The sequence below is a fragment of the Pongo abelii genome, chromosome 7 (assembly GCF_028885655.2).
Source record: "Pongo abelii isolate AG06213 chromosome 7, NHGRI_mPonAbe1-v2.0_pri, whole genome shotgun sequence".
In the NCBI taxonomy this organism is placed as follows: Eukaryota; Metazoa; Chordata; class Mammalia; order Primates; family Hominidae; genus Pongo; species Pongo abelii.
This window is the reverse complement of record NC_071992.2, coordinates 15,446,145-15,472,184: the sequence shown is the minus strand read 5'-3', so window position 1 is coordinate 15,472,184 and position 26,040 is coordinate 15,446,145. Positions and strand designations below refer to the sequence as shown.

The window sequence follows — 26,040 nt, the reverse complement described above, 5'->3', positions numbered from 1 at the left end:
GGAATAGCCAGTTTTACTAATGATGTTACATCTGTATGAAATATATCATTGTGATGGCACGTACTAAATGTGGTTCTAGCTGACAATGTGCCATTAAAATATACAAACATTTTTATATGAATTAAGACTGATGACAAAAGTACTATCATTCATATTTATCTTCTTAAAAAAGAAAAATATTCCATACCATCTGCCTCCTCAATCCCCGTTTGCTAACTTGTCACTCTGTGCGTAAATCGCTCAGGATACTATTTCGTTCAGACCTTGAATCCATACTCAACTCACAAGTGTCCTTTCCTAGTATCTCTCTCTACACTTGTAGCTCCTCCCATCCTCTGCTTGTTTGGTTTGCGCTCTTTCAGTTTCCTAAGCTCTTTTCCTAATATTGTATTTCTTTCACAATGTTCTCCAAGGGAGTAAATGCCTTCCTTACTGCTGCTAACACTTCCAGCTATCCCCCAACAATTCCTAGTGACTTTATCATTAGCATCCCAGATCTTTCACTCTCCATTACCTATTTCCAGCTCAAAGAATGCCATCATCCTCATTAAAGATTCTTTAAAGTTCACATTCCTAAATCACTTCTATATGATGTTTGTTTATATCTTATTCAGCCACCCAATGATGTGGTAATGATCTTGCCTCCAGTGATTACAAAGAACATCCACCTCCTAGAAGTGATCAAAATCACCTTACATTCTACTTCTTTGGCCTTCATTCTCATGCTTATTTCTCCCATCCTTATTCCACACTCTAACATTCACTCTCATATTAGTCTACTTCCTTGCCTTACTTTGAGCTCTTGTTGACACTCATCCCATTAAAGACCCACGAACATTTCCATTACCATCTAAATAACACTCTAGAGTCACTCTCCTTTCCATTCCAAAGGGCATACCCAGCCAAGTAAATTTCGAGTTTTCTTTCTCTTTATCTGCTGTCATTAAGTTTTGGGAAAGTCTCACCATTGTGTAAGTTGATGTCAATAAAATTTCTTTCTACTTTCTAGACCCTTTCTGTGGTGGAGGGAGACCCCTGGAAACTATTGCTATGGAATAAAAGATGAAATGCTCCTGATTATTGTAAATACAAAATTGCACACAAGATTGTGTAAAGACAATGCCAGGTTGGGCTGCCAGGATGAGCCAACAGCATATGATGTGCTTCCCCCTGCAGACAGCCAATGAACGGACATGTAGTCAGGGAGGTTTCACATCACCAGGATTCCTATCCCAGAAAAGCAGATGTTCATAGCTCTGGGAATGGAATGCGACCCTTGGGGAGAGCCTATAAGTGGATGCATGAGGGGCGCCTGTCCATATGGATAAGATAGGGCTATAAACGCCTTCATCTTGCCAGGGCTCTTCTAGGCCTCTTTAGGGTTAAGGCATACTCCCTTCTGAGAATTTCTAGTCTAACCGGCTGTCTAGCTTCACGTCCCGTTTCTATGGATTGCCTGTAACCAGCTTTTGCGGCAACTGTTACTGCTGATTAATATCTTGCTAATCATAGGTTATGGAAAGACTGTGTTTCTGTTTTAAGGCTCTGTTAGAAATTACTGATGCACACACTATATTGTAAATTCTTATATCTATATACTGTACTTCTGCATACAGATGTTATGTTAAAGAATTACTTCATCCCCATGTGACCATCTCACTTCATAATCAAATGACCGTAAATCTCTCACTAACCTACCCCTGCCCTCACTAAACTTAATAATAAATGCTGGTATATCCAGTGCATTGGTGGCATCGCATGACCAGAAGGCGGTGATCCCCCCTGGACCCAGCTTTCACTATCTTGTGTGTGTCTATTATTTCTTGACCTGCCGATCTGCCTGGGAACAAAGAGAGAGCCCCGTTGCACTGTGGGCTGCTGGCCAGATCCCACAATACTGTTGTTCAACAATTTTTTGTCAGTTTGTTTCTAGTTGTCTTCCACAAAAATGTTTAAGTCTATTTCAAACTTTTTAACTAACTTCCCCTGAACTGAAATGTTAGGTAGTTGTAGAAAAGAAGCACATTTATTGAAATTCCAAAATTAACAGGGATAAAACTAAATTGTTAACAAAGCCCAAGATAAAGTCTCTCCCCACCTCTCCCTAATTATCCATTGTCCTATCCTCTGTGGCACAATTGTGGTCTTTTAAAAATATGTGTATAAGACCAGGTGCAGTGGCTCACGCCTGTAACCCCAGCATTTTGGGAGGCCAAGGCAGGTGGATCTCCTGAGGTCAGGAGCTCGAGACCAGTCTGGCCAACATGGTGAAACCCCACCTCTACTAAAAAAATACAAAAAATTAGCTGGGCATGGTGGCGCATAGTGGCACACACCTGTAGTCCTAGCTAGTCGGGAGGCTGAGGCAGGAGAATCACCTGAACTTGGAAGGCAGAGGTTGCAGTGAGCCGAGATCACACCATTGCAATCCAGCCTGGGCAACAAGGGTGAAATTCTGTCTCCAAAAAAAAAAAAAAAAAAAAAGTGTGTTCATCTAGCTCAAACTAGTCATTACACACATTTAATAATTACTTTCACACTTCAAACACATTTGGTAATATTTTCTATAGCTGCATATTTTTGTTTCAACACTTCATTCCTCTATGAAAAACCTGTTTCATTTCCCTCCAACTGAAATCAACCACACTCTTGACTCTTGCTCAAAAACACATCTTATCTCTTCGATATTTTCTCTGTAGTTGGAAATTTTATATATAAAAGAAAGTAAAGTTTTATAGAGAAAATATATGAGCCTCTTATACAGGAAGTAAAGGTTTTTGCCATCTTGAACACAGACAGTGGTAGAAAAGCTGTACAGTGTAAACTGAGGCTTTCTTACTAAAATAGAATTCCTGAATAACCAAGGACACTCTAATATTAACAATGGAACCATAACCTTATTGAGAAAGTCAACCCATTAAATATAAGCTGCCTAAAATTTCTCATCTCTGCATTTTTAATGTTTAGAAGAAAATAAATATAAACACTTAAAGAGGTTTGCTACATTAGGGATAAATTGGTAACAAATAGTCAATACAATTAGACTTTTAAAAATGAATTTTATTGTATATATTTAAGGTATATAACATGATGTTATAGACTAACTATCGACATTAAAAGCATTCCTATAAATAGATTAACATATTCATCATCTCATGTAGTTGTGCTTGTTTTTGTGGAAAAAGCAGGTAAAATCTATTCATTTGGCATGAACTCTAATACAAGAAAATTTTATTGCCTATACTCCTTATGTTGTACCTTAGATCTCTAGACTTCTTCATCTAACATACCTTCTTCTTTGTATCCTCTGACCGTATCTCCTCATTTCATCCCCACCCCCACTCTCATCCCTAGTAACCACTGTTTTATCCTCCATCTATTTGTATAATTGATTTTTCTTTTTTAGCTTTCACATATAAGTGAGATCATGCAATATTTTTCTGTCTGATGTTTCAATTAAAACAATGTCCTGTAGGATCATGCACTGTGGCAAACTGATATGTCTTTTTTTGTGGAGGCTGTATAATATTCCATCATACAAACACACACACACACACACACACACACACACACACACACACACGTCTTTATCCATCCATCAGTGCTTCCATATCTTGGATATTCTGAATAATGCTACAATGAACGTGAGAGTGTAGGTATATTTAAGAGGTAGTGATTTCATTTCCTTTGGGTATCTATCCAGAAGAGGGATTGCTGAGTCATATGGTAGGTCTATTTTTAATTTATTTGGAAATCTCTATACTGTTTTTCCAAAATGGTTGTACCAATCTTCATTCTCACCAGTAGCATACAAGAATTCCCATTTTTCCACACCCTCACCAACATTTGTAATCTTTTGACATTTTGATAATAACCATCCTAATGAGGACTGTGAGGTGGTATGTCATAATGGTTTTGATTTGTATTTATCTGACAATTAATGACATTGAGCACCTTTTCATGTATCTACTGGCCTTTATCGGCCTTCCTTTGATAAATATCTGTTTTGGGTTTTTGTCAATTTTTAAATCAGTTTGTTTTTCTACCATTGAGTTCTAAGGTATTTTATCCATTTTTAGTTCCTTTTCACAGGATAAGAGTCCAATTTTATTCTTTTGCATGTGGAAGTCCAATTTCACAGCATCATTTTTTGAAGAAACTATCCTGTTCCTATTGTTTATGTTGGTGCCCTTGTCAAAAATTAGTTGACTGTATATGTTTGCATTTATTTCTGAACACTCTGTTTCATTCTACTCGTCTGTGTGTTTTTATGCCAGTACTCTACTGCTTTTGTTACTACAGCTTGGTAACATAATTTGAAATCAGGAAGTATGACGACTTACAATTTTTTCTTTCTTAGAATTGTTTTGACTGTTTGAGGTCTATTGTTCCATACAATTTTGAAATTGTTTACCATATTCCTTTGAAGAATGCCACTGTATTTTGATAGGGATTGCACTGAATATGTACATTGCTTTGGGTAGTATGGACATTTCAACAATATTTATTCTTCAATCCACAAGCACATCTTTGTGTCTTCTTAAATTTCTTTATCAATGTTTTATAGTTATTGTAGAGATCTTTCAGCACCTTGGTTAAATTGATTCCTAATAATTTTATTTTTGATACTAACATAAACGGATTTTCTTGGATTTTAGTCAGATTGTGATTTGTGTATAAAAATACTAATTTTTGTGTGATTTTGTATCCTGCAACTTTATTGAATTTATTAGTTCTAATAAATGTTTTTGTGGAAGCTTTGGGAATTTTTTAACATATGGGCTCATGCCATCTGCAAATATTGTTAATTGTACTTCTTCCTTTCCAATTTGGATTTATTTCTTTTTGCTGTCTGATTGCTCCTACTAGTTCTTCCAGTACTGTGTTAAGTAGAAGCAGCAAGAATGGGCATCCTTGCCTTGAACTTAATCTTAGTGGAAAAGCTTTCAGTTCTTTCCCATTGATTATGATGTTAGCTGTGGGTTTTTCAGAGTTTTCATTAGGTTGAAATAATTTCCTTCCATACCTAAATTTTTGAAAGATTTTTAATAAGAAAGGATGTCAAATGTTTTTTCTGCATCGAGACGATCATGTGGTTTTAATCTTTCATTCTATTTGTGTGATGTATCATATTGATTCATTTGTGTATGTTAAACCAGGCTTGTATGTCAGGAACAAATTCCACTTGATCATGACGTATAATCATTTTGATGTATTTTTGGATTCAGTTCACTAATATTTTGTTGAGGATTTTTTGTTTGCATCAGTGTTCATAAGAGATATTGACTTGTAGTTCTAGTTTCCTTTTCTTGTGATATCTTTGTCCGGCTTAGGATCAAGGTAACGCTGGCCTTACAAAATGTATTTGAGAAGTTTTCCCTCTAGATTTGCATTTTGGAAGAGTTTAACAGGTATTGGTATTAATTCTTCTTTGACTGTGGGCTGGAGTTTGACTGTGAAGCCATCTGGTCTTGGGAGGGATCTCTTTTTTGGGAGGTTTTTTATTATTGCTTCAATCACTTTGTTAAGTGTGTATGGACTTTTGATTTCTTCCTGACTCAATATCAGGTATTATTTTTCTAGGAATTTATCTATTTCCTCAAGGTTATTCAATGTGGTGGCATAATTGTTCATAGCAGTCTCTCATGATCCTTTTAATTTCTTAAATATCTTTTATAATTTATTCATTTTCATTTTACTCAAGTCATCTTTTTTCTTCTTAGACTAGCTAAAAATTTGTCACTTATGTTTATGTTTTGAAAAATACAACTCTTAATTGTTGCCGTGGTTTTTCTGTTCTCTATCTCTGTTCTTATTTTTATTATGTCCTTTCTTCTGCTAATTTGGGGTATAATTTATTCTGGTTCTCCAAGGAATCATGTTAGACTATTTGAGATCATTCTTCTTTTTCAAGGCAGACATTTCTAGCCATACATTTTCCTTTACAATTGTTTTTGCTGCATCCCATAGGTTTTTCTAATGTTGTATTTGGATTGCCATTTGTCTCAAGATATTTCAAAAATTCCCTTTAGATTTCTCCTTTACACACTGTTTGTTCAAAAGCGTGTTGTCTAATTTCCATGTATTTGTGAAGTTTCCTAAAACCTGGCTGTTAATGATTTCCTCTTTCATATTATAGTGGTCTGAAATGATACTAGATACTATTTCAGTCTACTTAATTTTGTAAAGACTTGTTTTGTGACCTAACATGTGATATACCTGGGAGAATTTTCTACGTGCACTACAGAATTTTCTATGTGCACTATAGAAAAATATGTATGCTACTGCATTTGGATGGAAAGATCTCTATGTCTGTCCTAAAAGATATATTAATCAAAAGTGCAATTCAGGTTCAGTATTTACTTATTTACATCTGATTGATCTATCCATTGTTGAAAATGGGGTATTGAAGTCCCCTAGTCCCGTACTATTATTATATTGCATCAATTTTACATCTGATTGATCTATTCATTGTTGAAAAAGGGGTATTAAAGTACCCTACCATTATTTTATTGCTATCTATTTCTCCTTCATGTCAATTAACATTTGCTTTATGTGTTCAGGTGCTCCTATGTTGGATGCATATTTTCAATGAACGTGTCCTTTTGATGAATCAATACCTTTATCATTAAATAACCTTCTTTGTCCCCTATGACGGTTTTTTGACTTGAAGTTACATATAAGTATAGACACTCCTGCTCTCTCGGTTACCATTTGTACAGAATAATCTCTTCCATCCTTCACTTTCAGCCTATGTGTGTCTTTAGAGCTTAAAAGTGTCTCTTATAGGTAGCATATAGTTGAATCTTGTTTTGTTTTAATCCATCCAGCCATTCTATGGTTTTGTTTGGAGAATGTAACTCATAAACATTCAAAATTATTAACAGGTTAACAGGTAAGGACTTACTACCAGCATTTTGTGTTTTTTTTAATTTTTTGTAGCTTTTTATGGCTTTTTCCCTCTCTTGTCAGCTACCTTTCAGATTTGATAATTTTATGTTGTTAGATTTTGCTTCCTTTGTCATTATCATTTATCTGCTGTAGTTTTTATTCTGTGATTACCATAAGGCTTACATAAAACATCTTATAATCAACTATGTTAAGCTTATAACTTTTGTCACCTACAAAAACTCTGCACTTTCCTGCCCACATACAATTTTTTTATGTCACAATTTGAATCTTTTTATATTGTGCATTCTTTAATAACTTGTTGTACCTGTAGTTATTTCTGATCTTTTTTGCTTTTAACTTTTATACTAAATATATGTATGATTTACATATTACCAATATAGAAGAATTCTGAGTTTGACTATGTATTTATCTCTACTAGTATGTTTTTTACTTTCATATGTATTCATGACAATAATTATTGTCCTTTCATTTCTGCTTGAAAAACACTCAAACTTTTCTTGTAGGGCAGGTCTAGTGGCGATGAATTCTTTCAACTTTTGCTTACCAAGGAAAGATTTTATTTCTCCTTCATTTCTAAAATATAGCTTTGCTATGTGTAGTATTCTTGGCTAGCAGGGTTTTTGTTGTTTTTGTTTTTCCTTTCAGCACTTTGAATATATATCATCTCTTCTCTCCTGGCCTTTAAGGTTTCTGTTGATAAATCTGCTGATAGTCTAATGTGAATTTCCTTATATGTGACTTGATGCTTTTTTCTTACTGCTTTAAAAATTTTCTTTTGATAGTTTGATTATAATGTGCCTTGGAGAGGACGTCTTTGAGTTGCATATGTTTCGGGACTTTTGAGCTTCATGGATTTGAATGCCCATATCTTTTTTAAGCCTTACAAGCTTTATACCAATTATTATATTAAACTTTCTGTCCCATTATGTCTCTTTTCCTTCTGAAACAGCCATATGTGAATATTCGCTTGCTTAATAGTGTCTCATAAGTCCATAGACTGCAGTCTTTTTCATTCTTTTCATTTCCTGAGTCATTTCAAAAGATCTGTTTTCAAGTTTACAGACTATTCTGCTTGATCTCGTCTGCTGCTGAAGCTCTCAGTTGTATTTTTTCATTTCATTGATTGAATCTTCAGCTCCAACATTTGTTTCTTTTTAAATATCTCTTTGTTGAATTTCTTATTGAAATCATAAATTGCTTTTCTGATTTTATTGAATTTTATATTTGCATTTTGTGTCTTGCTCAATTTCCTTAAAATCAGTACTTTGAATGCCTTTTTAAGAAATTTATAATTTTCCATTTCCTTGGGGTCCGTTACTACAAAATTATTGTGTTCCTTTGGTGGTGTCATATTTTCTTGCTTTTTTCATGTTTCTTGTGTCCCTTCATTGTTGTCTGTCAACTGTTCCAAATTCTACAGAGTGTTTTTTCTTAGATTATCACTTGCAGGTAGAATTTAGGATGCTGGTTAGACAGGGTGCAGTGATTCTCATTATTTGTGGGAACAGTGGTGTAGTCTCCAAGTAGCTTATTCAGTTGTGATCAAAATGAGCAATGACTGTGATTGCCTCATGTCATCTCAGTCATGATATACAAGTGTTTATGGCAGTAAGGGTGGCTACATAGGTTTTTAGGGCAAGGGCTTCAGGGATCTTCCTGTGATCATTCTCACAAGGGGAGATTTTAGCTGAAAGGATCTCTTGATATCAGATCTGGCATGGCCCACAATCAGCCATAATGGCACTGGGATCCAGGGCACAGGTGCTCAGAACAGCTATGCAGCTGGGTTCCTAGGCTCAGAGTCTTATGAAACTACTGTAGCACTGGGACCAAAGACACAAGCTCACTTTCCAAGGCACGAATAGATGTAGTTCTTCCACTATGTTGGGGTCTATTGCTGAGGCACACCCCAGCAGCGCAGGCCCAAGGTGCTGGGATGTAGCCATGGTTCTGATTGTGGAGGGCAGGATGTAGTCCTGGCATGGCTCTGAGGAAGAAGTAGTGCTCTGGAGGAGTAGGTTTCAAGGTCCCAAGGCATAGCTGCAATTCAGGACCTGGAACCAACAGGGCACAGTGGCAGATCAGGGTAAAGGGGATGAAGTACTACACAGTAGTGAGTACTGACTCTGGGAGTTTAGGACATAGCAGCAGCCCAAGCTCTGTGAGGCCAGGTGCTGCAGCAATGGGGAGCCAGGAATGGCAAATAATATATGCATATATTTTATTCAGACTTTTTAAATGATGTGTGTTTACAGTTTCCAAAATATTTTCTTTAGCCTACAAGGGAAACGATCATATTGTAGTAGACTTCCATCTTCAGCCATAATAAACAATGTCTAAAATAACCCTCCCACTGTAAACAACCAGAAAAATTGACAATATGTACTTTATCAAGTGATTTCCAAAGATTAGACAATATAGGAGTGTGATTTATGAGAAAAGGAAAATAAACAGGATGACAAAAGTATGACTGACTGCCCTGATTTTCGGCCTGTAGGCAATTTCTGGAGTGTGATACAAGGACTTAAAACTCAAACAGAGCCCAGTAATCTCACCTTAAAGTAAACAGAGATCAAACCGGAAAAGACGAAGACAGCTGAGAATATGCAGGAATAATACTAGAGAAAAGGGAGCTAAACAAAAGAGTTCCAGACGTCAGTATAGGGTCCCCTAGTGTTTTTGCCTGAATCCCAATCTTCACATGCATGGGGGTAATGCCTATGACACAAAGCAAAAACAGTTTCTGGTGAAAGAACAGTTATGGGGGGGCTATAAATTGAATAATTCGTGGAAATCACACGAGACTAGAAAACACTCAAGTCCACACTGAGGAGAATGGAGAAAACTCAGTAAATCATAGGCTGTTCACTAGTAATGCTTTAGTAATGTGAGTAAATTAACCTGAGGGTACAGGCAATTCTAGATGCACTTCTCAAAGAGCTTGAAAACAAGCCTCAGAAAGATCACAATAACGTGTAACTTAACTGCCAACCAGACAAAATCCAATGCTTTTTAAAAGAAAAACAACAACAACAACAACAAAACAACTAACTCAATTAGAGTAAAATGCGAAGTCTGACTTTCATTCAAATATCTCTAGACTGGCAAAAAAAACAGAAAATCTGATGCATAGCCAGAAGAAAAATCAGTCAGTAGAAATGGACCCAGAAATGACAGAGATGATAAATGATAGAACTTAAAACAGCTATCATAAATATGCTGAATGTGCTCAAAGATTTAAACATAAACATGAATATAATAAGAGAAGTAGACTGGGTGCGGAGACTGACTCCTGTAATCCCAGCACTTTGGGAGGCTGAGGTGGGCGGATCACCTGAGGTCATAAGTTTGAGACCAGCCTGACCAATATGGAGAAACCCTCTCTCTACTAAAAATACAAAATTAGCTGGGCATGGTGGCGCATGCCTGTAATCCCAGCTGCTCGGGAGGATCAGGCAGGAGAATCGCTTGAACCCGGGAGGCAAAGGTTGTGGTGAGCCAAGATCATGCCATTTCACTCTAGCCTGGGCAACAAGAGCAAAACTCCGTCTCAAAAAAAAAAAAAAAAAAGAAGAAGATGTAAAAGAGGAGACTTAAATGAAACTTCTACAGATCAAAAATATAATTTCTAAAATGAAGATTTCACTGAACAAGATTACCAAGAGATAAAACATTACATAAGAAACGATCAATGAACTTGAAGATAAAGTAGCAGAAAATATCCAAAATGAAGAAAGAAAATTTGAATGTATGAAAAATAAAACTAAACAGTGACCTGTAAGACAAAGTTCAAAATTTGATGAAAATTTAAAGTCTACAGATCAAAGATGCTAAATGAATCCCAAACAAATTGCCACATAAAAAGAAACCCTAGAAATATGATGCTTTTTTTAAAAAAAAAAAGAAAAAGAAAAAAGGAGGCAGGGGCATATTCTGTATCCAGGAAAAAGTAAAATGACAGACTTCTCTTTGGAAAATTTCTAAGTCACAATAATATCTCACTAAAAAGCTGAAAAGGGAACAAAACTGTCAAACTCAAATTCTATAATTGGTTTAAAATATATTTCAAAAATTAATGCAATAAAGACTATTACAGGCAAATGAATAAATAAACTCAAAAACCTCTGGAGATGATTTTAACTTGCAAATCTACAAAACATTTTATAGGGTGTTCTTCAAGAAGAAGGAAAACAAAGCTCAAAGGGAATTTGCATATGCACAAAGGAATCAGGAATGCCAGAAATGATCAATACACAGATAAGCTAAAGCATTTTTAAATCATAGTATCTTCTCACATTTTTAATTTCTTTAAAAATTAAATGACTACTTAAAGCACAAACAATGATACTGTATTGTGATATATGTAACATATTCTATTTTTTTTTTTTTGAGATGGAGTCTCTCTGTCACCTAGACTATGTATGATAGCAACAGCAAAAAGGACAGAAAAGGTGTAATGTTACAAGGTTCCTGCATTACAACTAAAGAAACAATACTATTTAAAAGACAACTGAGTTAGTAAGTTGAAACCTTTGAGCAATCCCTAAAAACTAAATAAAAGGGCAATAGTGAAGTCAAGTTGGAGTATATAAATAGTCCCAAAAAATGGGAAAAAAGGATAAACAGACTGGACAAACCCAAAACAAATAACATGACTGGAGACTGAAACTCAATTATATCTAAGTGTTCCAAATGTATGTTGTCTAAATAATCCAATTTAAAGTCATTCTTTAGACAGTAAAAGATTTATATATTCTACAACAAAGTCACTTAAAATAATCACATAATTCATTTCAGAGTAATTAAAATGACTGAATTGCAGCCAAACATATCAACATGGATAAGTCTTAGAAGATGTCAAATGATGTTTAGAAAATAAGTTGTAGAAGAGTATGATACCACTTCAATAGATAAAATAGTGTGTTATTTAAAGATATATTAATATAGGGGAAACTATAAACTCAAGCAAAATCATGTCCACAAAATTCAGCCTCTGGGGAGGAAAGGGTAAATCAGCCTTGTTAGAAGCCAGAAGGAACATCAGCTGTAGCTGATAAGGCTCAGTGGCAGTTTCAAAAATGTTAATTTCATTGTTCTGCTTCAATGTGTATTATATTAATTTATGTAAATGAATAAACTGTATACCTATTATATATATCATTACTATCACATTATCAAAGATACATTATAGAAAGCCAAAAAAAAAACCACAAAAAAAGATTACTTTGTAGATGCTTGAGACAGCCTTATTAAAATAAATGAGTCTTCATTTTTTTTTCTGAAAGGACTCACGAAAACCTTACACTTGTGTAATAAAGCAGAGATTAGATTTAATCTTAGGAATTTATTTCAAAGTGATTAATCAACTCAGCAAACTCCTTTTGTTTGCTCTTCTAATGGTAGTTGAGGAGAATTTGACGAAAATAGTGTATTTAATTTTAATGTATCCTCATCTTAACAAAAGGAAGACATACTCTCCGGTGCCACAATCCTTCTTGGGTGATTTTTCAACAGCACCCTTCTTCAGAATTTAATCTTTAAGAGGTAATTTCATTTTACTTTGATCCACTTTTCAACTCTGTTTCCAAGTACATGTTACGTGCTACTTGTCCAGACTCTTAGTGAGATAAGCCTCTTTGTATTTTATTAATGATGTAGCTTAAGTCGCATCTTATCAGCATTACAGCCACTTATGTGCTGGTGTGTTCGCAAGCCATGATTGTATGTCCAATCCATGATCATACGTATTTCAGAATTTTTAATTTTAATAATCGCATCTTTGTTAGATTTTAAATTATCTGGAATGTATGTGTAGCATTTTTTCCAATGTACATGTAGCATTTTTCCCATGAGAACATTTTATTCCCTATCTAAAATAAAATCGGGAATCGAATAGTTCTGTAAAACCATAGTTCTGTTACATTAATTTACATTAAAATGTGTAGCAGAGTACTGATTGTATTAATATTGACTTTAAAACGTTAGCCAAATAGCTAATTTCTAAAATTAATTGAGTCTTTTATATTAGAAAAGTTATAGTCACAAAGTGATCAAACACAACTCTGCCAAGCTGGTTGTGTTCTATTTCATTAGGAACTACCAAGGAGAAATACCAGTATCCTGGAGATCTCTAAGGCTTTCAAGTATATCAGAGTAAGCACCATTTAGAAACATTTAAATGTTCTGGACTCTCTCTTATGGAAACAGATTTCTAAGACAGAGATTTCATGCAGGAACTTTATTGGAAGTGCACTCAGGAACAGCTGTAAGGCAGTAAAGAAAACAGGACTGAGCAAAGGGAAAAGTTGAACTATGATACAATTGTAAGATATTCATTAGCTGGGAATGACTGCCTTAAGCCTTAAAGGAAAATTAGAGTGGCCTACCACAGAATATGTTCACATGAAGGACACTCACATTTTCACAGGGCAGATTTTCTAGCTTTGGGAGTGAGTTCATGTATTTACCCAAAGCCTCCAATATATTCGCCACATCTTTCTCATTTAAGATTAATGGATTTCAGCCAGGCACTGTGGCTCACACCTGTAATCCCAGCACTTTGGGAGGCCGAGGCAGGCGGATCACGAGGTCAGGAGTTCGAGACCAGCCTGGCCAACATGGTGAAACCCCATCTCTACTCAAAGTACAAAAATTAACCAGGTGAGGTGGCAGGTGCTTGTAATGCCAGCTACTCAGGAGGCTGCGGCAGGAGAACTGCTTTAACCTGGGAGGTAGAGGTTGCAGTGAGCCGAGATTGTGCCATTGCACTCCAGTCTGGGCAACAGAGTGAGACTCTGTCTCAAAATAAATAAAATAAATAATGGATGTCATTGGTAAATTGGACTCATGTTACACACGACGTGTTGATGGAGCAGGTCTTTTCTGACTATATTATGACAGAGAAGAAGAATCAATGTAGTACTCAGCAAGACTTTGAATGTGTAATGTCACTGTGGTATGAAAATCTCTCTTAATTTCCTTCCTGATAGTACTGGAAGAAATTATGCCAGATCATTAGTCACATATTATGTACTCAAGGCTTCGTTAGCAAGTGTGGCAACAATACCACATTTATCACTGTAGCTACAAATGAGGCTTCTCCTCGTTTAGATTTATATTACTTCACTGTTATCACCCAGAACCCATGAGCCAGATAGTGCAAATCACATGAGGATGTAACAAGTGGACCATCATCCCTGCATCATTTAGGTCATTAAAGAGAAGAACACTAGTATCTGCCATTCTGCCTGTGATACAATACAGATTTTATTAGTTTGGCCAGACTTACCATACCACTACAGTAGTCTTACCCTATAGGCCAAAAAACAGTTAAAATATTTCACCAAGGATACAATATGTTAACTCCAATTACACACATGGATCAGAGAAAGCCATTTAATTCACACAGAACCCACAAATCCACTGTGAACCAGACTTTGACCAAGACTCCATGTATTATCTGGTCTCCATAATCCCTCTTTAATGTAGGGGATGGTTAGGATAATGCTTTCATTTCCCTGGATAATGTACTCATACACTGTATCCAGAAGTCTTTGAAATGTTTCGGTGTTCTCCTTTTCCCAGTATATAGTTACTCAAGTTAGTGTTGTATTTCCTTTGGGGATGACTTGAGGAAACCACTTCAGTGTACATTTGCTATGGTGTGTCAAGGTTCTTCCTGAGGGCAACGGTTCTGGGTCTGAGAATTGGTTAAGATCCAGAAACTAAGCAAAGGATTCTGACTCTTTATTGGTGCAATGACCTTAAGCTTCCTGAACTTGATTTATTTTTCATCCTTGATTCTTTCTGTTGTTGTTCAGATTAAGAAACTCAATGTTTGCCCATCTCTCTTACTCCTAGAAACACCATAACCTGAAACCTATCTTGAGCTTTCTGCATGTCCAGCCTTTGGACTGGCTGGGGCCAGTGTTGTCAGTGGTAAAAGAATTTACCAAGGTAGTCTTAGGTAAAGAAATGCAGATTTATAACAGAAAGTATGAAAATATGTTACAAGAGTGCAATGGGCTGCCCAGCAGAGAAGGGGCTATCTGTAAAAATTCAGGGGCTGGAGGAAAGTTTTATAGGATTGTGCTTGAGGGGCTAAGTGTGGACAAAGTTTGAACTGCTGGGGCTACATGCCTAAAGAGGTATTTGGGAACAGGATGTTGTGCCAGCAGGAGGTCTGTGTTTAGTCGTCCCTCAGAACAATTGTTCTCCCTGACCCGAAGCCCCTTATCTTACCAGGACTTTACAGCCTCCTGGCTTATGACTTTCACATTTATATGTTTGTATTCATTTCATTATTTACAGGTAAAAATCACTGTCCAGCCTAATGACAGATTTTATATCCTATTACCAGCTAGATTTTATTATTTTCAGGTTCCTTCATCTATTAAGTTTCCACAAACTGGTCTCCTACTTTCAGTTCTAGTCTAAAGATGATAGCCACCACTGAGCTTCTTCACAATTTTGGTACCACTATCACCAGAAAATTTAAAACTATGACAATTGTGGTACTTGTCAGTTTTCCTGGGTCTTTGTGTAGAATATAATTGACTGGTAGATTTCCCAGTCTTCTGTAGTGTGCCCCTTTCTAGTCTGCCTATTTCTCTGGAGTTTTTGATGTCTTATTCAACATTCTATTGCATTGTGTGCCATTCTTTTTGATAGTGTTTTTATGTATAAACTCTTCCTCATCCAATTTTATCATTGAAGCCTTCTTAATCCGATGTCGTCGTGTTCTAATGCCATGCATCCTCTTCCAATTCCTGCCGATACATATTGCCTAGGGCCTACTACTCTTTTAGTACATAATTCCTTTCTTCCCTTAGCCAGTCCAGCACTTCCTCAGCTGGATTATGCAGTGACTTAACCTTAATTATCATTCTGGTGGCCAGGAGGAAAGATAGGGGCAGAGTCTGGGGGTGGGAGCAAAATGGTTCTCAAGACAGAGGCTTGTGCATCATTTTCAAGCAAGGAAAGAGAAGTATTAGCCATTGATATGACAAAGGTTCTCAAGTGCATTGACCTAGATGTCTCAATCCCACATTTCAGTTTTCTGATTCTAAATTAGGGCTTTGGATTGCTGGGGTTGAGAACTGAATCTTCTCGAGAGATGAGCTACTTTAAAAAATCAAGCCCTGGGCCTGATCTTCAGCTTTGTCTTCAAAAGATGAAGATTTATTTATTATTTATTTTTGTATACTACTATGTCTGGAATTGGTGGGTTCTTGGTCTCACTGACTTCAAGAATGAAGCCGCAGACCCTCGCGGTGAGTGTTACAGCTCTTAAGGTGGCACGTCTGGAGTTTGTTCCTTCTGATGTTCGGATGTGTTCAGAGTTTCTTCCTTCTGGTGGGTTTGTGGTCTCACTGGCTCAGGAGTGAAGCTGCAGACCTTCGCGGTGAGTGTTACAGCTCATAAAAGCAGTGTGGACCCAAAGAGTGAGCAGTAGCAAGATTTATTGCAAAGAGCGAAAGAACAAAGCTTCCACAGTGTGGAAGGGGACCCGAGCGGGTTGCCAATGCTGGCTCGGGCAGCCTGCTTTTATTCTCTTATCTGGCCCCACCCTCATCCTGCTGATTGGTAGAGCCAAGTGGCCTGTTTTGACAGGGCGCTGACTGGTGCACTTACAATCCCTGAGCTAGATACAAAGGTTCTCCATGTCCCCATCAGATTAGTTAGATACAGAGTTTCGACACACAGGTTCTCCAAGGCCCCACCAGAGCAGCTAGATACGGAGTGTCGATTGGTGCACTCACAAACCCTGAGCTAGACACAGGGTGCTGATTGGTGTGTTTATAAACATTGAGCTAGATACAGAGTGCCAATTGGTGTATTTACAATCCCTGACTCCAAGGCCCCACCAGAGCAGCTAGATACAGAGTGTCGACTGGTGCACTCACAAACCCTGAGCTAAACACAGGGTGCTGATTGGTGTGTTTACAATCCCTGAGCTAGACATAGAAGTTCTCCAAGGCCCCACCAGAGCAGCTAGATACAGTGTCGATTGGTGCACTCACAAACCTTGAGCTAGACACAGGGTGCTGATTGGTGTGTTTACAAACCTTGAGCTAGATACAGAGTGCTGATTGGTGTGTTTACAATCCCTGAGCTAGACATAAAGACTCTCCACATCCCCACCAGACTCAGGAGCCCAGGTGGCTTCAGCCAGTGGATCCCGCACTGGGGCTGCAGGTGGAGCTGCCTGCCACTCCTACACCATGCACTCGCACTCCTCAGGCCTTGGGCGGTGGATGGGACTGGGCGCCGTGGAGCAGGGGGCGGCGCTCGTTGTGGAGGCTCGGGCTGCACAGGAACCCACGGAGGCGGGGGAAGGCTCAGGCATGGTGGGCTGCAGTCCAGAGGCCTGCCCCGCGGGAAGGCAGCTAAGGCCCGGCGAGAAATCGAGAGCAGTGCTGATGGGCTGGCACTGCTGGGGGACCCAGTACCCCCTCCGCAGTCACTGGCCCGGGTGCTAAGTCCCTCATTGCCCGGAGCCAGCAGGGCTGGCCGGCTGCTCCGAGTGCGGGGCCCGCCAAGCCCACGCCCACCCAGAACTCCAGCTGGTCCGCAAGCACCACGCACAACCCCGGTTCTGCTTGGGCCTCTCCCTCCACACCTCCCTGCAAGCTGAGGGAGTGGGCTCCGGCCTTGGCCAGCCCAGAAAGGGGCTCCCACAGTGCAGCGGTGGGCTGAAGAGCTCCTCAAGTGCCGCCAAAGTGGTAGCCCAGGCAGAGGAGGCACCGAGAGCGAGAGAGGGCTGTGAGGACTGCCAGCATGCTGTTACCTCTCACTGCTAAGGGTCCTCTGATTTTCACACTTTGCCTTAAACTGGTGATAACATATCTAGTTTTTTATTGTCTTTTTTCAATGCATAGATTTTATTCAACAACTGTCATCTCTTTCCTTAGTCCTTAAAATTATTTCTTACCCTATAATTCTCAAACAACTGAAAGCAATTGCATTCCATTTCAGTGCTGTCCCATCTAGTGATAGTATTAACTACTTCACACTACAGCATGGCAGAGGAAGACCAAGCCATCAGGGTGTTATTGCCATCCAACCAGTGGGTGATCCAATTTACCAAATTTTATTATTATGCCTGCTTCCAGGACAATGTCTGTTACCACCTATCTTAGATAAGGTTTCCTGGAAAGAGATTCTAATATGAGATTTGTCACCAAGAGGTTAATTGAGAAGTGCATTTAGGACGAGCATATGTGAGGAAGCAATAATAGTTGAATGAGCAAAAGGGAGGATTTGAACCATGTTACAGTTACAACAGAGACCGCAGAAGACTCAATGGGGAAATTTGAGTCTGGGATGGCCCTTTGGATAATGGCAAAGTTTTTGTCCCTCTGCATCTACTAGTCATTGGATGTGAACTGTCTTGGGAAAAAGGATGCAAACTTGGTTGAAACAGCTTTCTCTTGCTGAGGGCAACTCCTGATGGAAAAGGGCATCTGTATTAGTCTGTTCTTATGCTGCTATGAAGACATACCTGAGACTGGGTAATTTATAAAAAGAGGTTTAATTCACAGTTCTGCATAGCTAAAGTGGCCTCAGGAAACTTACAATCATGGCGGAAGGGGATCCAAACACATCCTTCTTCACATGTCAGCAGGAGAGAGAAGTGCAGAGTGAAGGGAGGAAAAGCCCCTTATAAAACCATCAGATCATCAGATCTTGTGAGAATTCACTATCACAAGAACAGCATGGGGTAACAGCCCCTGTGATCTAATCACTTCCCAGGAGGTCCCTCCCACAACACATGGGGATGACAATTTGGATTACAATTCAAGATGAATTTTTTGGGTGGGGATACAGCCAAACCATATCAGCATCTATCAGCCATGAGTATTCTGTAATGCTCAAATGATATCACCTGACATAGCAACATGAAAATTAGATTCATATGATTTTAGGGGGTATGAATGAACTAAAGATTTTAATAGTAACTAAAATGAGTACGTCATATTTCCTAGGATCGATCTTAATTAGTTTATCTTGACAAGCTCTTCCCTGCTTTATGAAAGTCATTGGATAGGACACGATTGCAAAGGGTGAGAATAGAAATAATGAAGTGTGATTGGATGCTTCTTCACTGTATGCCAGAGCATTTAGCCACTAATGCTGGGCATTTATTTTTATGGACTGAAGACCTCAGTCTTACTATCTGGTAGTTTATTTTATTCTGAATAAGTTAATTCTTTGCACTATTATCCTGTCTCTGCTATAGTTATTACCAGCACAATTACAAAGTATTCACAAAAACCAGTGTACCTAGCACAGAAAGAGTAAGGGAAAGTAGTGGGAAATGAAATAAGAGGTAATGGAGGGTGCACACATCATGAAAACAAGTTTAAATATGCCAGCACCAGTGGATATCCCTTGGCAATATGGCTTCTTGATTTACCTACAGCTCTGAGTTTTCATTTTCCCTTCAGTTTCATCTAATAAGTTTATTCAAGCTTGTGAAATCTTAGTTTCTTTAAAAGAGGCATTTGAAATGTATTTTATCCCAAGATTTTATTGTTTTCAGCAAGATATTTGATCTGAATAACTTATTTGTCCACTCTCAAAAATGGAAGTAGGCTGGGCGCAATGGCTCATGCCTGTAATCCCAACACTTTTGGAGGCTGAGGTGGGAGAACTGCTTGAGCCCAGGATTTTGAGACCAGCCTGGATAACACAGTGATATCTTGTCTCTACATAAAATTTAAACAATAACCAAGCATGTCAGCATGAGCCTGCAGTCCCAGCTACACAGGAGATTGAGGTGAGGAATCCCATTAAGCCAGGAGGTCGAGGCTGCAGTGAGCCATGATCATGCCACAGCACTCCAGCCTGGGCAACAAAAGACCTTGTCTCTCAAAAAAAAAAAAAAAAAAGGAAGTCACAACAGTTAATTTTTAAAAACTACCATGTGATATGGTTTGGGGTGTACTCACACAAATGTCATCTTGAATTGTAACTCCCACAATTCCCACATCATGGGAGGAACCCAGTTGCAGGCAATTGTATCATGGGGGTGGGTCTTTCCCATGCTGTTCTCATGATAGTGAATAAGTTTCACAAGATCTGATGGTTTTCAAAACGGCAGTTTCCCTACACAAGCTCTCCCTTTGCCTGCCATCATCCATGTAAGATGTGACTTGCTTTTCCTTGCCTTCTGCCATGACTGTGAGGCCTCCCCAACCACTTGGAGCTGTAAGTCCATTAAACTTCTTTTTCTTCCCAGTCTGTGGTATGTCTTTATCAGAAGCTTGAAAATTGATTAATACAGTAAATTGGTACCAATAGAGTGGGATGTTTCTGAAAAGATACCCAAAAATATGGAAGCAATTTTGGAACTGGATAACAGGCAGAGGTTGGAACAGTTTGAAGGGCTCAAAGAAGACAGGAAAACGTGGGAAAGTTGGAAACTTCCTAGAGACTTATTGAATGGCTTTGATAAAAATGCTGATAGTGATATGAACAATAAGTTCCAGGCTGAGGTGGTCTCAGATGGAGATGAAGGAGATGAAGGAGATGAAGTAGATGAAGGAGATGAAGGAGATGAAGGAGAGGAATTCGAACAAAGGTGACTCTTCTTAGGTTTTAGCAAAGAGACTGGCAGCACTTCACCCCCGCCCTAGAGATTTGTGGAACTTTGAACTTGAAAGAGATGATTTAGGGTATCTTGTGGAAGAATTATTTAAGCAGCAAAGCATTCAAGAAATGCCTTGTGTGCTGTTCAAGGCATTCAGTTTTATAAGGGAAGCAGAGCATAAAAGTTTGGAAAATTTGCCACCTGACAATGAGATAGAAAATAAAATCCCATTTTCTGAGGCAAAATTCAAGCCAGCTGCAGAAATTTGCTTAAGTTGCAAGGATCCTAGTGTTAATGCCCAAGACCATGGGGAAAACGTCTTCAGGGCCTATCAGAGACCTTTGTGGCAGACCCTCCCATCACAGGCCTGGAGGTTTAGGAGGAAAAAATGGTTTTGTGGGTCAGGCCCAGGGTCCCCATGCTGTGTGCAGCCTAGGGACCAGGTGCCCTGCATCCAAGCTACTCCAGCCATGGCTGAAAGGGGCCCACATAGAGCTCTGGCCGTGGCTTCAGAGGGTGCAAGCCCCAAGCCTTGGCAGCTTCCACATGGTGTTGAGTCTGCCAGTGCACAAACGTCAAGGACTGGTGTTTGGGAACCTCTGCCTAGACTTCAGAGGATGTATGGAAAGGCCTGGATGCCCAGGCAGAAATTTGCTGCAAGGGCTGGGCCCTTAAGGAGAACCTCTGATAGGGCAGAGTGGAAGGGAAATGTGGGGTCAGAGCCCCCACACAGATCCCCTACTGGGGCACTGCCTAGTGGAACTGTGAGAAGAGAGCTACTGTCCTCCAGACCCAGAATGGTAGATCCACCAACAGCTTGCACTGTGTGCCTGGAAAAGCCAGATACACTCAATGCCAGCCTGTGAAAGCAGCTGGAGGAAGACTGTATCCTGCAAAGCCACAGTTCCCATTCCCAAGACCATGGGAACCCACCTTTTGCATCAGCATAACTTGGATGTGAGACATAGAGTCAAAGGAGGTCATTTTGGAACTTTAAGATTTGACTACCCCGCTGGATTTGGACTTGCACAGGGCCTGTAGCCCCTTTGTTTAGGCCAATTTCTACTATTTGGAATGGGTGTATTTATCCAATGTCTGAACTCCCACTTTATCTAGGAAGTAACTAACATGCTTTTGATTTTATAGGCTCATAGGTAGAAGGGACTTGCCTTGTCTCAGATGAGACTGCAATGAGTTAAGACTTTGGGAGACTGTTGAAAAGCATGATTGGTTGTAAAATGTGATGATATGAGATTTGGGAGGGGGCCATGGATGAAATGATATGGTTTGGCTGTGTCCCCACCCAAATCTCATTTTGAATTGTAACTCCCACAATTTCCATGTGTCATGGGAGGAACCCAGTGGGAGGTAATTGAAGCATGGGGGCGGGTCTTTCCCATGCTATTCTCATGATAGTGAATAAGTCTCTTGAGATCTGATGGTTTTAAAAATGGGAGTTTCCCTACACAAGCTCTTTGCCGTCCATGTAAGACGTGACTTGCTCCTCCTTGCCTTCCACCATGATTATGAGGACTCCCCAGCCATATGGAATTGTAAGTCCATTAAGCTTCTTTCTCTTCCCAGCCTCAGGTATGTCTTTATCAACAGCATAAAAACAGACTAATACGCCATGTCATTCCAGCATCCCAGCAGATTCTGAATGAGGTAGGTAGTGAAAGTGTAGTTATGTCTTCTGGATAAAGTTAAGGCATGTATCTACAAAATCCAATCACGGTGGAGACCGAACTGCCTTTTTTTTCCTTGAAAGATTGCCTGCATTATGAGATTGCCAAATTATGCTGGTAATACTACTGAGCCACTTTGGAATATTGGAAGCATACAAATTATATTTCACTATTTCTGTCACCTCACCTTTTTGCTGTTGTGTGCCATTTTCTGGCTTCTATGAGTTTAGAGGAGACTATCCTTAGGTGACCTCACACAACCTTTTAGGAGGTCCAAAAAATAATTTAGTATGAAAAGTTCTTTACAGTCTCAGAGAAACCCTTTGAGCATGTGGCCTGATCTTCCAGGGGAAAGATCATCTTATGATCAAGATACTTGTTCTAGAATGACAGTCCTATTTCAAGTAAAAGAGGCTTAACAAATGATGCATGTCTCAGGAGCTGTCAATAACAATAGCTATCCATGCCCAGGATTATGTGCATGTTTGAATTTGGAATTGGCTTGTGACTTTACTTTGGAAGATGAAGGCTATTTTGTGCCTTAAGGAGCAAATTTGGCATTTTTAAAATGTAGTTTTACTTTAGATTCTTCATGACTCTTTTGGGCTAGATTTTTTAAAATTAAATGAAGGCATCTTGTTTACAATCCTTTTCTGAAAGAAGGATAATGGAAGATTAACTGATATGCATAAGGGCAGAATAACTAAAATTACACAATACCATCCACATCCCTTTGAGAATTTGAGAGAATAAAAAACATTCCATGTGGCCTTGTAATGCAAGTAGCCTGGAAGCTTTGATATGAAAAAAATAAATAAAAATTTGCTAGCAGGGTGACATGGGACAGAATAAAAGATAGAGCATAAATCTATAATTGTAAAATACTTAACAGCAGGTGGGATGCATAAAAAATATAGCATCTGGATCAGGGACAAATGGAAAAGAAGGCAATATTACTGCATTAGGTTCCCAGAGGTGCTATACAAATAGAAACATGTTTTCTAAATGGTGAAACAGGTATTTAAATGACTCTTTCTCAGAACTATGAGTCTTTTTTGCAAGAGAAATTGGATTTACCAGTTGAATGCTTTTCTCTTCCTCTGGCCACAAAGGATATTGGGGCAACTTGAGAGAGGATTCAATGATGTATAGTCTGATGGACACTGAATGATCAGCCTCATAATCTGACTACATAAGCACAATATAACAAAGTCAGAGTGTCTTGCAAGTTGTCATAGGGGCACTAAGCTTAGAGAAGGACCTCAGTTAAGGCAGCCAGCACTGAGAAGTTCTGTTCAAGAATTCTATCTTTCTATATTCCATTTCACGTCTACTAAATGGTGTCCAAAGATGCAAAGGTGGTTCTACTCTAATAAGATAATGGCGAGAAACTATTCTGTATATTGCATGATGATCAGAATAAAACCCAAAGAATATTTGTAGGGCAAAGGACAAAATGTGTGTGTCATTAAAAACTTTATGATACAAAGACTAGGGAATTCTGATTTCTAAGAGTGGAATTGCTTACACCTATGTGGGTGATTGATTTGGGTGCCTTTAGTATGCAAGAATATAAAACTAGCTTCTTGTAACAACATGGATAGAGCCAAGACGAAATTTCAGGATTAGCATATCTAGGATATCCACAAGAAGTGGGAGTTTAATCTGGGCATTTGGCCTATCAGAAGTTTGGGCTGGTAGTTAATTCTGAATATGAGGTCAATATGAGGACTTCTTTCAGTGATCTTCCTTGAAGTAAGGGTCCCAGCACTAAGCATTTAATGAAAACCTCATCCAGTCTTATTATACCCTGGCTTCTTTACCAACCCTGCTGATTTCCTCCTAACTTTTCTGTGGTCTCAAAATATTCAGCTTATAAAGCCATGCATTTAGTTTTATTACTTTCTTTTTCTTATCATGGAAATCCATGCAATTTAGGGTCAGTTACAGAATTAACTTCAATTAATAGGTTTGCTTGCCAACTGATGTATATGGATTTTTTTTTTTCCAAACAGACTTTTTATTACAAGGCATACTTTTAGAATGCACTGAAATAAAAATCATTACATTTCAGCATCAAGAAATGCAATTTTTTTTTTTTTTTTGAGACACAGTCTCGCTCTATCGCCCAGGCTGGAGTGCAGTGGTGGGATCTCAGCTCACTGCAAGCTCTGCCTCCCGGGTTCACACCATTCTCCTGTCTCAGCCTCCCAAGTAGCAAGAAATGTATTTTTTTTTTTAGCTGACCTTAAAGATTTTAAAATTTGGTTATGAGTTGTATTTAGTTACCTCAATGTAAATTCCACAGTGTAATGTAGGGCACATAACAAAAACAAATTTAAATTTGGAATGGACTTATGATCATCATTGCATAGTGAATGCTGATGATAAACTAATAAAACCGGGAAATCAAAAAAAAAATCTGATCTATCATGACCTGGAAATCCTAATTTAATAAAATACAGGTGCTACCTGGAAGAAATTCCCCACTTCCATAGTAGCCTCATTCAAGAAGCTCTAATATAATAGGGTCTGATGAGATTATCTGCCTCGAACAAAGATTCTATTATTTAGAATAACTGGAATATTTGACATTGGGGCACTAGGAGATCCATTTTGAAACAGTTTGCCTTTTCGTTCTTTTTATCCGTTTTAGATTTACACACTATTAGGTAAAAGGAAGTCTTTACGTATCTTCCTTTTAATAATGGACAAGTGGAAAACATCTGAGAGGGTATTTTAAAAATATTTATTAACAATTTAAGTTAAAATCTTCCTTAGGAAAATAACTTATCACCAATGAAAACAATGCATGAATGTGTTTCTTATTGTGCACATTTTTGTGTAAATACTTCCTTTTACATATAAAAATTACTATTCAGACCAGACTTATCACTAATGAATAAAAAAACAGGAGTATGGCTTATTTTGGAATTACCTCTCCTAATAGAATAAAATGCATGAATTCTCAGCCTGATTCTTAGCTGATTTTTTGAGTCAATTATTTTAGGACTGTACTTAGATAACTCACATTAATGTCTAAAGGACCTTGCTATGAATCATCAAGCAATGTCCTAACATATACAAATAGAAATATCCCAGTGTGCTTTTACCATTATGCACATTGAAGAATTTGCAATTCAGTGTTTTCCTTCAACTAACTACAAAGCCTGTAAAGGTCTTAGATGCCTTTCATCTCTCCCCAGAGTTACTGATCTTTTTTTTTGTTTTATTGACACTGCTGCCCTTTAAATGTAACTAATTTGTACTACAAAAGTGATTCGTGGGAGGTTCTATGAAGAGCTTATTAGTAAAGCACTGTGGGTTTTTTGTTTTGTTTTTTTATTTTCAATCCTGGCAGGCCATTCATTGAACTTCAACCTAACTAATCATCTAGAAATCAGTTACAATCTTTAATTGATAGCACTGTGTTAAGTTAATGTATAAGTTTCTAAATGATATCGCAAACCAAAGAGCAACTGTTCCTTAAACCATGTTTGACTAGAAGGGAGAGGACGTAACCTGATTACACATGACAAGAAAACCCCATTCGTAGAAAATACTTTAAATTGATAATTATTGTAAACCAGCCCCCCTCCCCACACACACTTTTTAATAATGGGTTAACTTTTCCCTTTCTGTATGGCCGTCGCCGGTTTTCTGACTGGTTGCCAAAACATGTTTCTCATATAAGCAAAACTGAACATGCTGCTGCTATTGATCATTTTGAACTTTTTTAAATGTGGTTTTCTGGAAAACTGGTACTTTGGGGGTTTTATAATAACCCTTTTAAAGTCTAAGCCACCACATCTCCTCTGTGAGTTCATTCTAGAAAATGTGTTTTGTCCT

General features: G+C 38.3%; 1 long non-coding RNA gene across 1 annotated transcript in view; it reads right to left on the bottom strand.

The window, feature by feature from the left end:
- Positions 1-26,040, bottom strand: part of LOC129060895 (uncharacterized) — a 293,512-nt gene that overhangs the window by 222,422 nt on the left and 45,050 nt on the right. The gene's annotated exons all lie outside the window — the stretch shown is intronic.